Source organism: Sylvia atricapilla, chromosome 6 (genome assembly GCF_009819655.1).
Source record: "Sylvia atricapilla isolate bSylAtr1 chromosome 6, bSylAtr1.pri, whole genome shotgun sequence".
NCBI classification, from domain to species: Eukaryota; Metazoa; Chordata; class Aves; order Passeriformes; family Sylviidae; genus Sylvia; species Sylvia atricapilla.
This window is the reverse complement of record NC_089145.1, coordinates 25,190,732-25,202,578: the sequence shown is the minus strand read 5'-3', so window position 1 is coordinate 25,202,578 and position 11,847 is coordinate 25,190,732. Positions and strand designations below refer to the sequence as shown.

Below are 11,847 nucleotides of genomic sequence, written 5' to 3'. Positions count from 1 at the left end.
TTTTTCTTTTTTTAATATATATATCAAGTTCATTAACTTAGTATTCAAGTGCCAAATTCCCTCCAATGAGAGGAACATAAGAAGAATTCACCCTTCTTCTCAGGAAGACTCTTCACACAACTCCCTGCAGCACAGAGCGCCACAAACTTATTTGGTTATTACCCACTTAGTCTACTGTACAGTCTTGCGAATGCAAGTTATTTACTATCACATGCAAAACAGTTATTGCTACTAAAGTTCTATTTTCTTATTAAATCATCTTATGGCTTTGTTTGCATCAGGGATTCTTCCCCCTACATACTGTGCTATTTTGCATTCCAGTTTCAGAGGTATTTTTCAATTGATTCTCCCAAGCACTAAACTACTTTATTCAATGGTACAGCTACATCCACTTAGAATTGAACCTGACTCTTAGCACAGGTCCCCCAGAGCTCTCCTGTAAATGGCCCACCTGTCCAATTTTCTCAGAAATTTTTTAGATGCAGAGGGTTGTTTGGTTGGTTTTGTTGGGGTTTTTTTCCCTGTTACATACTTTAACTCTGCCTGGATTACTGTCATTGCACAGAAGCACATGCTTCTTGATTAATTACTTTAAAGATATATTGTACCAAGATTACAAAACCAAGCTACCCATTCCCTCCCTCCCCCTAAAGGCCATTTACAGGCAGGTCTCAGGAAAAAAAGATGCAGTATCCTCTCTAAGGTGAAAGAGAGAAATGCATGAAGAGCAGCACTGGCATCAAATAAAAGACTAATTCCTAGGAAATCAGAGGATGCCATCCACAGAGCAATGCACGTCTCAAGAATCATACCAATCTCCTATTTGACCAGTCCAAGCTGCCCACTGAGTGCTAAATCAATTTCACTTCCCCTGTCTGAACTTTTTTTCTGAAAAAAGCAGAGGGAGAGACAGAAATCATTAAAATTGAGCTTAGAGCTGGAAAGCAAAACTGGAAGTTACCTAAAATACAAGATATTGAATTCTCAATAATACAGGGGTGGGGAATCTCTGATCCACTGGCTAGAGACAGCCTGCTGCACAGAGACAGCCTGCAACATTGTTTTCCAACAGCCTCTCACCTTATCATATTCTCTCTTAATAAGATGTATGTAAATGCAGGATCCACCAAAGTTATTTTAAGATTCATTAGGACATCAGCCAAAAAAGGTTCCCCATTCCTGCAATAATGGATAAAAGTCTTCTACACATAATCAGCACATCACATTTTGCAACTATTAACTTATCACACAATGAGGATAATGTTTTGCTAGCTATAATAATCATATAGTCAGATCTGAAAAAAAAGGAAGAGATTACTTAACAGACTTTGTAAATGATCTGAAGGTAAGAGATGTGTACAGAATGCACACAAACTCTTTAGCATATTCATACTTTTCTGAGTATATCACAGGATGGGTAAAAATGGTTCAATAAAATTGAAAATGGAAGAAAACACCAACAAAGATAAAAAGAAAAGAATCGCACTGGTAGAGATGAGAGTTATGGATGCTTGCATACTCTAGCTTACTACTGCAGGTGGACAGACAGACAAATAGCAAAAAGTCAACTATGATTTTATGAAGCCCATTAAGTGAATGAGTTCCATATCTAAGGATAGCATTGCCATTGTCAAAGGGAGGATACTGCATGTTTAGACCATGTTTGTGACATTTCTATTGTATCCTTTCTAGTGTTAATTACATTATCATCACTGTTTACTAATAAATTTGTCACTCGGAAATTGTAAAAATACTACTAGGCTCATGCACTGATCCTAACATGGCACTACAGTTTGCTACAAAGCACTAATGCTTATGGAACTATACACATCTCAAAATGGAAGACATTGGTGATTTTGTTGTTTTCAAACAACTTGTAACATCATTTTGTCCACAAGTATTAAAATATATATATGTATATATATATATGAGCTATTGCACATGCCCCTTATTTTTGTAATCTTTCACATGGGAAGATTTCCAACCAACATAAAGAAAAAGCGGACCAAGAGAAAGTGAGTCAGATGAAGCAGCATTTCCAAACACAGCAGATCTTTAAAGGTGCTGGCCAGGAAGGTATAACAATGGGGGTGTTCTGGGCATGCACTATTTGGAGGATTATTTCTGTGAAAGCCACAGATCCTTAACCTAGTAAAATCCTGATGTTCTAAAATTAAACTTGAAAACTAATGCTGCTAAACTGTCATGAATAGGAGTCAAAGAAAAACATCAGTAGTTTTACTTTTTTTTTTCTTTTTTTTTTTTTTTTTTTTTTTTTTTTACAATGCCAGGTTATAAAATATTGATGTTAAGGAGCTTAGATTATCACCTCTCTAGTCAGACAAATTGGCAATTTTTGTACATGTCCGCAGAAAATGAAAATACCTTCCTGTCCCCCAAGTATTTTGTCATCAAGCTATGCAAGAAACAACTGCTATCTCTAACATCAGAGGGGTAAGTATGGGCAGAAGGAAGAAAAGAAAATTCCCAGATCTAAAATCAGACATTTCTTATACCACAAACTTCCCAACCACTGTAATCCTATGTTATTTACAGTATTTTCCGTCACTTAGAGATGGATCCTGCTTCTACAGACATCTCTACTAAATCCTATTGACTCCAATGTAAGGAGGCCCTAAAAGGAAGTGTGCTTTTCTAGTTGCCTCCAATGCCAGAAAGTTCAGACCATATTCAGCAAAGAAATCCTAAGTCAGGCCAAGGTGGTGGTTGCCTCATTAAGCTCAATGTTAACTCTTATCACACAGCTCACCACAATGTTACACACAATTTTAGAGCACCTCTCTGCTCGTTGAAGTTGGTGGTACTTTGATATGCAGTGTCCTGCCCACCACTCTGAAGTTCACGTGCCTGCTCTTTGCTTCATGGAAACAGACAATCGGTAAAGCTGTCGTTAAATCCTATTGTTACAAAACAAGTTCAAACACAGACATTTCTTGGAGGATTAGGATCAACATCAATGCTCGTCCTCACCCTGCTATGGAACTTGGTCCCATAAAATGCAACCACATTTTTGATACTAGAATGCTGCCCTGCCAATCAATCACAAAGATTTAAGAAGGATTTCAATTGTTTGCTTTTTCAGCCATTTTCAGGTTGTCTGGCTCTCTCCAGCAGTTTTCTAAAAGGAAAACAGAAAAAACCAAGAAATCTACACCACCTCCCCAACTATTTTAGTATCTCCCGTATTTTAAGCTAGCAAGTCACATTTTCTAAATCACAAGCTTGGAATAAGGTGCACTAAGAAGTTTCAGATTTGAGGTGGAATATAATACATATCCCAGTTCTGGTAGTTTTTTGCCAAAAATCTTACTTGTTATAGATAATCCCATAGCAGGGAGCACATAAACAATATATGCTCCCATCTCAGAATGACAGAAAACATCCTATATAATCATGAATTATGTAGACAAAGAATCTTGTGTAAACATAAGAACAACCAGATTGTGCCTTAGTTTGGGAAGGAATAAGAAGAGCCAGAAAAAAGACTGTACTAAGTATTTCTGCTCTCAACTCACCCCTCTTACGTGGCTAACATTCCATTCTCTCGGGCCTATTTCTACCTAGATGATGGAAACATACAGGTCCTCTCAGTTCTCAGTCACGGAAGAATCAAAAAGCAAGATTCCATCAGCAGTAGGAACAACTGAAATTGTGTCGAGGAAGCCAGGTGAATAAACTGCAACTTTACAGCTCTGGTCTCTTCCATCCCATCAGAGGTTAATTTCTATAATAAAGATGTTCTGCCCATCTCTTTTACTGTAGAATGGTCTTGTTCCTTTTGATGCTAAGGATTCATAAAAAGCCTGAGGAAGGGAATGATTTAATGCAAACCTAGTCATTATCCTGTTACCCCAGTGGCCTTCAAAGCTTCCTTTTTCTTTGCTAAAAATGAAATTATGCAGAGTAATTTCTTCTTCAGGTGAAAGCTCTTCATATCCTGCACTTACAAAGGTTCACACATGCAAATACACATTTTGATCACAGACTGGGATACACAGTATAGACAAGGTGATTCTGTATTTGTTCTTGTGCATTAGCTGCTTTATGTGAGTTGACACCTATCTACAAAGTCAAGCCTGGGACCTGGACTAGAAAATACCTGTATGAGATGCCCCTAGTTGTTTGGTAAGTTTATTTCTCATGTCAGAGCAGAAAATGTTCTGGCTTTCCTGCTGCAACTTTTCATACATATCAGGTCAGTCTTGACACAGCAATGCATGCAGACACTTTATCTGCTAGGAATTCCAATTTGACACAGCGAAGTACTTAACCTTCCTAAAATTAAGAAGGAAACATCAGTGAAAAACACCAGCTTCCACTTGCATCTGATTACAAAGTATTTTTCATTTTAAAACAGAATGCAGGAAGCCAAATGAAGAGCTGGCACAGAAGACATTTTTTTCAGTAAAACAAATGCTGATTTCTGTTACTCTGCTTTTGAGTTTCGATAAAACAGTGGGCTACTTCTGTGGGAGAAGTCATCTGGTGAATCAAATGTTTGGTGAGATGATTCAAACAGAAGTGGACAGATCTTTGTTCATGCAGCTCCATGGAAATGAAGGACAGGTTTTGCTTGCTAGAAGAGAAATATCCACGTTTTATAGCCTTTGAGCAAGTAAGAGGACCACCTTCTTAAATGTCAGGAGGGAATCTGGAATTCCAAATTAAAAAAAAAGGAAGGTAGTTTAGGAATCAGAATAAAATATATTCAACATTAACATACCCACCGGTTCACTACTTCAAAAGCTTGACTCTAATGGATAAAATTATCCAGTTTCACAAACTGTAATAATCCCTTGGTCTGTAATATTTTATACCTAACTTCAGATGTCCGTAAACTGGCTAAGCAAACACTTCAGAAATGCTGACCTACACGCTTACTCGGGAGGCGAGGCAGCCAAAAAGACACCGCTGTTACTGAGCTGTGGGGCTCCAGCAGAGCAGGAGAGCGAGGGGCTGGCAGCAGAGTGCATGGCAGTGTCTGTACTGTGCTCCAGCAGGCACAGCTCACACACATCACCAACCTTCCCTCCACAGCTATGGAACTGTCATTGCTGGAGAGGAAAACAGCACCCAGCGCAGTTTCAACATCACATACATTAGGTTCTTACTTTTACTCATTTCTCCCCACTTATCCACAGCACCGACAAATTTCAATTCTCATCTTTTCACAGATCTCCTGGCCTTCCATCAGTGATTCTCACCTGGTATTACTTAGTCAGAGCAGCTGTTAAGACATGACATTTTTGCATTAAGTTGGAAGCTAACATGGGCACAGCTCCTGCATAGCTACTGCCAGAAATGTTTATTACCACTCTCGTGCTAAAATAAAGAGTTGCAAAATAGAGAAAGAAAAGGAAAAAAGATATCTTGCTCATATATAAGAACATGAGCATAACTAACCTCTTCCTCTCTTTTCTCTGTCAGTATTTCTTATTTTAATTACCTTAACCATTCTGTTGATCAAGTCCAGAAACAGTCTTCCAGCGGCAATTTCCAGCTCCTACGTTAGAAGCAATGAGTAGACCATGAAAATGTTAATATAGTACGTATCACTATCGATACCTCTCTTGAGTCACTCAGATATTTCAGCTGATCATTGGGTAGACCATCAACACTCAGACTGTTGGGGAAGTCTTATTCTTACGAAGATGTGGAAAAACAGACCTGGAGGGCTGCAATAAAACATGCCAAAGGTTTGTGACAGAGCTGAGAACCAAATACAGCCTTTTGTCGAAAATCTTAACTACCAGAATATCTTTCTTTCATTCACTGGGAAAAAAAAAATCAAAACTACAGAAGTTTACTGTAATCTTAGAAATTTTCAATGCATCTTTTTTCTGTTTGATAATTTACATTTGGTTAGTTTATCATTCTTCCAATCCTATCATTTAACAAGTAACACTTTTAAGACAACTATTCCAAGTTAATACAATGACACAATTTCTCCTAACAGGGCAAATGGCATCACAGGACAGGGATTTTATACATTTCAAGGCATTTAGTCTTGTTAGACCATATAACAGTCAAATCAATGTTTCTTTCAGGTAAAGCCCAAGCTGAATACTGGCACTGTGGCAACATTCCAGTTCTCTGAAAGCACACTACAAAAAATTAAAATCTCAATGACAGATTTCTTTGGTCAGAGAGAAGGGAACTAAATCAGCCGACAAACTTGATAAGTTTAGTACCTTATATTTAGTACTAAATAACCTTACAATTGTACTCACCATTGTTCTTGATTATTCCACATCCTCTTCAGTGAGCTTAGAAAGAAAGAGATGAATAAAGAAAATTAAATTTCCATCTAGGAAGCAACTCAAATCATACATGATTATCTGCACAAAACACAAAAGATTAGCCATACCTTCCATGAACGAGGTAACATTTTTAGACTTCCTACATAAAACATGCTGATTTATTTTTTAAATTATCAGATATAACTCCTCCTTTAGTTTAAATCAAGAGAATCGGACGCAAGTGTGGAAGAGCCAGGACACACCAACTTTAAATAAGAGCAGGCACACCCTTCAGTTTCATGGGAACTGAGACGGACACATATTCAGTCTCCAGTAAGGCACAGAACTCTTTCACATTAATAACAAACTACTGTAGTGAGGATGCTGAGCTGACAACCTAACGGGAAGAACAATGGATTGCTATAAGCAGAACCATCTCATCACACAGAACCTAAATTATTCAAAATTCCTCAGCAAAGTATTATTAGCTTCCACACTCCTGCACAACACAGCACTTTTACAAGCGCCACACACCTGCACCTTCAGAAAATCCCCAGTCACCAGACAATCCCTATTTCAGGACAGTTATTCCGTTCCCATGTTGTCAGTTCTGATCCTTCCTACTCAAATTTTCCCTCAAGAAGCAGCCAAGCACTATGTGAGTTTTAGACACTGAGGAACCAACAGCAAATGCTTCATGAAAGAGCTAGCTTGAAAAAGAACAGTTACCAGGACTGGTAACAATTGGTAACAATCCCAAATTGCCTTATAATAGAAACCAATCCAATCTTTGAAAAGCTGGGTCTTCTTTCACTAAGACTATGAATTAACTAAACTAAAGTAAGTCTTGCTAAAAAAGAAAGCAGCTGGTGACATTTAAAGCAACTCCAGCAAAGGAATAGTTCATCCAACACTGAAATTCAGTTAGCTTTAACCTACTTCTTTAAATTTTAACAACTTCACTGACTTTCAATGCCCTAGTTTTTAACTACTCTGACTGATACACTCTCTCTAGCTGACTTTTATCAATTATGTGAGCACAGAGTTCACAGCAGTCCAACAGAACTTGAAAATGCAACTGGATATACATCAAGGTTATTGAAAATGAGCAGGCACAGAGGCTGATGGTGACACCATCAACACTTCAGATGGTGACACTATCAACACTTCAGATAAAAGCTAGTGGACATTACAAAGAAAAAAAATGCTATTGTTCTTGTTTCATACCTTACTGAACTTATATCAACTGATGTGGAGTAAGAAATTACTGTGAAAGCTAAACATTGCCTACATAACTCCTTCTTTGTTAAAAATTCAGAAAGTACTATTTTCATTAAGTCTTGACCTATTGCCCATTCTTTTTTTTTTTCCTCTACCATCACTAAAGATTGGTTTCCATGAACTTTAAATCTCACATTCAGATAGGTGCCTGTATACAAGAAGTTTGCTAACTTCAGGAATTCCAAAGCCAATAAGAGATGAAGAGATATCTCACAAATAAATTTACCAGCAAAACTGCTATATTTGTTTTCTCATATGGATTAACATACTGTATTACAAATCCATCAGTAGGGCAAAAAAAAACACCACAAAAGTTGGTGTTCTTACATAATCAGCACACTGGAATTGGAGACTATACTGATATAATAGTATACAGCTACACAACCAACTTTCACTCCACCCCCCATGCTCTGTTTTAAGGCACCACTCAAAAATTGAGATCCACCTGGATCCAGCTGAGATCTGGTTTTCCAAAATACTATCTTTGCCTCTTACACAGACACAAATGCTCCAGGAAATGAGCAGAACTAGAACTCAGAAGGATTCAAACTCAGAAGATGATATTCCTCTTCTCTTGCCTCGAGCCTGAGAAGTATGAGGAAGTGAGGAAGGAAAGATCTAGAAACAGGTTTCTATAAAAAGACCAAAACACAAAAAACTGGAAGTTAAACATAGTGGAGACCTATGGAGATACGGAAAGCAAAATTCCTACACATCACAAGTCCACTAAGGTTTTTCCTCCAGCTTAAATACTGCCAAATTTAACCTGGAAAGTGGACAATGACAAACGTTTAAATTATGAACACAAATACAATGCAAAACAATTAGCTGCCTTCACGCTCTTTTCGCTTTCTAGGCAACTTTGAAACTGCATCTAAATCCAAGCTACAAGGCAAAGGTGAGAACTTTTGTGACTTGAGAAAGAACAGGAATGTGGAGGCACCAAACGTAACACTGAGCAGGAACCAAGCTCTAAGGGGCTCATGTTGGCAGCAGCCAGGTCACATCCCCCTGCCACTTCAGAAGACACCGAGGTCTGGAGACAACACTGACAGCCACAGAGTCAGGACAATGTAGAGACACAGGCCAATGTCCCCTGCAAAAGAGTACACAAAGGCACATCTGAAGCCTAGAATGGTTGCCAGCCTAGGAAGAGGCCAGGAGACACTAAGGATCTGTCAGCTCAGGTTCTGTGTCAACACAGACTGCCTGACTGCAGGATCCCTAGCATGCTGCTATGGTGCTTGGATGCTGCAGACACATCTCAGGCACCACACATACTCCACCTTAATTTTTTGTTTCACTCTGTATTTGTAAATAAAACCCCTTTGCTGATTTCCGATGTACAGCTACTTCATTGTTGGTACAATATTGTAACAGTACTTCCTACCACAGCAGAGAAAACAGGGAAAACTGCTTAAACATGAGCTTTCAATACTGTGATACACACACTGCAGGAATGTGTGTCCAGGAATCCTGTTCAGGCAAAGACACAACACTTCTTCCACATTCTAGTTTAGAAAAATCCTCTTCTTTTTTTTAATCCCCTGAAGACTGTGCAGGTTTTGCATCTTGCACCCACATAACCTCAGGCATGTCAGGACTCGTTTCAAACACTGCTCCTTTTTTCGTTTTTAAGAAGGAACATGGGAGGTGTTCAAGTGATACTCCAGACTCTTCGCAAACTTGGTCAGGACTTCTTAGCCTGTGACTTTTGACACCCCTGAATAAGAGGTAACCACCATGAGATGCACAGGTGCATAGCCTGTTCATGCAAATTTTCACACTGCAGACTCACAGCACTGTGGGCAAGATTGTAAAGCAATGCATATTGATTTGATATATACCAAAGCAACCGGAAATTCTGATACTATTTTCTAAGATACTACTTCTCACAGCTCTTGTGCATTGAAAGCAATTAAGAATATTAATCTATACGAGTCTCTGACTGCTAAAGTAGGGTACAACTTCATACAAAAGCAAGCTTGTTATTCTTCTAATGACAATATAAAACAGAAATATCTATATTGTAGTATGCTAAAGACAAATCCCCTGGCATATTTTAAAAGTTCATTCACAGACATGTATAAGTAGGAATATTCATCAGAAGCAGCATACTGTATCTTGATGTTATGTTGCTCCTAAAATGCTGCTACTGTTCCTACATGCGGAATGCTGCACATGAAAATCAGTAAAATGTTCCTTAGAAAATTTTTCTTCTAAGTAGCTACTGCTTTCAGAACTAACTACAACAGACACGCTTGTATTTCTTTTGAGTTATTTCACCAGTTACAAACTGCTACTTCATTATTAGGTCATAGGCGCTAACACACCATGTCTCCACAAAATCTAAAGCTGTGCTTCTCATTTAACCACTTCAACATTTTTCTTTTACCTGAAATACAGACTGAAGCAGTCACAATTCTATGACAAACTCGAGATTTTAAGAACTGCTATCAAATATAGAACACAAGGGATCTCATGCTAGTGACACTAATTCTTTTGCTTTCACTAAGAAGTGTTGAAACCGCCCCTTTTTTTTCTTTTTTTTTTTTTTCTTCTTCAAATTTAAACTAAGTACCAATCTCAAGCACAAAATACCACGGACAATTTTAAAGAATTCAGGGCACACCTGGGTCTGCATGGTACTAACTCGGAAAGAAGAGATAGTGGACTTAGCAATAGCTTCACGTGTTTCACAGTGTCTTAAATTCTTTTCACCTTGCTGTCAATGATCACATGAATTTATAAGGCTGAAGCAAATTCCATTATAATCTCCCCACTTTATATAGAACTTGTTTTCAAGGTAGATTTTTGTACCTTCTAGTTTTGTCAAACAACTAGCAAGCCATCCCCTTTGCGCATTCCTGTGTCAGCACTATAGACATCATAAAAGGATATAACCATTCAGATCAGAAGAATTCATCCAGCCCACAGATCGCATGAATAAGAACGGTAACAGCAGCGTAGCTGCATTCAGCGCTATGCTTGTAGCCAGACATGCGAAGCCTCATTTCAGATGATACATTTTGGTTTTCCTTCCCCACGTCGCTGCCAGCCGCAGCTGTCCGCAGCCGGCTGCGGGGTATCGGAACAGGCTCTCCCGCTCGGCCATCTGCTGCAGCCCGACGCCGGAGCTGCAGGACGCCCTCGTCCCCAGCGCTGAAGTTGCTCGGACTTTTCAGGGCGGCGGGCGGGTCGGACCGGCCCGGCTCCGGTCCGTCCCCACACGGACACCGGCCCGCTCCTCGCTCGGGGCCGGCGCGGCGAGGGCAGCCAGCCGCTCCCACTGCTCCGGCCCGGCGCCGCGGGAACCAGCCCGAGCCCGGGCCCAGCCCAATCACGGGGCGGGACGGGGAGGCGGGTGCGCGGGCGCCCGGTCCCAGCCCAGTTAGGGATCCGGCACCAGGCTCCGAGCTGGACGCGGCCGCTGCTCCCGCCGAACTCACCTGAGCGCGGCCGAGGCCGCGGGGCCGCGGCCGGCCCGGCCCCTCCGCCTCCTCCGCCCCTCACTCCGCCATCTTCCCCTCCTTCCCCCGGCCTCCCGGCGGGGGCTCTCTGCGCCCGGACCCGCCCACTCGGCCGCGAGCCTATTGGGTACCGTGCCTGTGCATCAGCCCTCCAGTTTTGGCGATGATTGGCCACAGGCGCCGTCCATCACAGGGCTGGCCTCCCGCCTCCAAGGCGGCCCTCTCTGATTGGCCCCACCGAGGGCACAGGGAAGGGATTGGCTCGGGCGGCGCGAGCGGGACTGGCCCGGGGCGAGTCCCCCGGTGACCTCCACGGGGATTTAAAGGGGCCGCTCCGCAAGGGCGGCCGGGCGGCGACATCCGCTCCGCGCCACCCGGGCGGGCAGGGAACGGGTGCGGGGACGTGGGGTCCCGGGCCGCCGCCCCTACAGCACCTGCTGAGCTTCCCGAGCATCGTGGTTGCCACGTAAGGCGGCCTTCAGTCGTTCTGCCTTCAGTCATTCCGCTGGGTTTGTGTCATCCGCAAAAATTTTTTTTTTTTTTTTTTTTTTTTTAGCAGCGGTAATTTTGCACTTCAGGCTGACGGGTGGATGCATTGAAGAACGTGAAGAGGAGTACGTACCCATTCAGAAAACTCTCGAGAAACACCCCCGTCTCACCGTGATTCATCGCAGATTACTACAAGATTTCGCTCGAAATCTTAACACGTGTGTTAAAACATTTAATACAACGTTTTTCTACCGCGCCACGTTTTAGAGCAGACTAGAATGAAACACTTTTGCTAACTTCAGTATTATACCCACATTCTATTTACAACCAAAGCTGCAATTTCAAAG

General features: G+C 41.2%; 1 long non-coding RNA gene across 1 annotated transcript; it reads right to left on the bottom strand.

The window, feature by feature from the left end:
- Positions 1–5,423, bottom strand: LOC136362559 (uncharacterized). The gene is made up of 2 exons (XR_010743814.1): positions 5,226–5,423; positions 1–4,672 (listed from the first exon to the last, which is right to left on the bottom strand). It is a non-coding gene; the product is annotated as an uncharacterized lncRNA (long non-coding RNA).
- Positions 5,424–11,847: the final 6,424 nt, after the last annotated feature.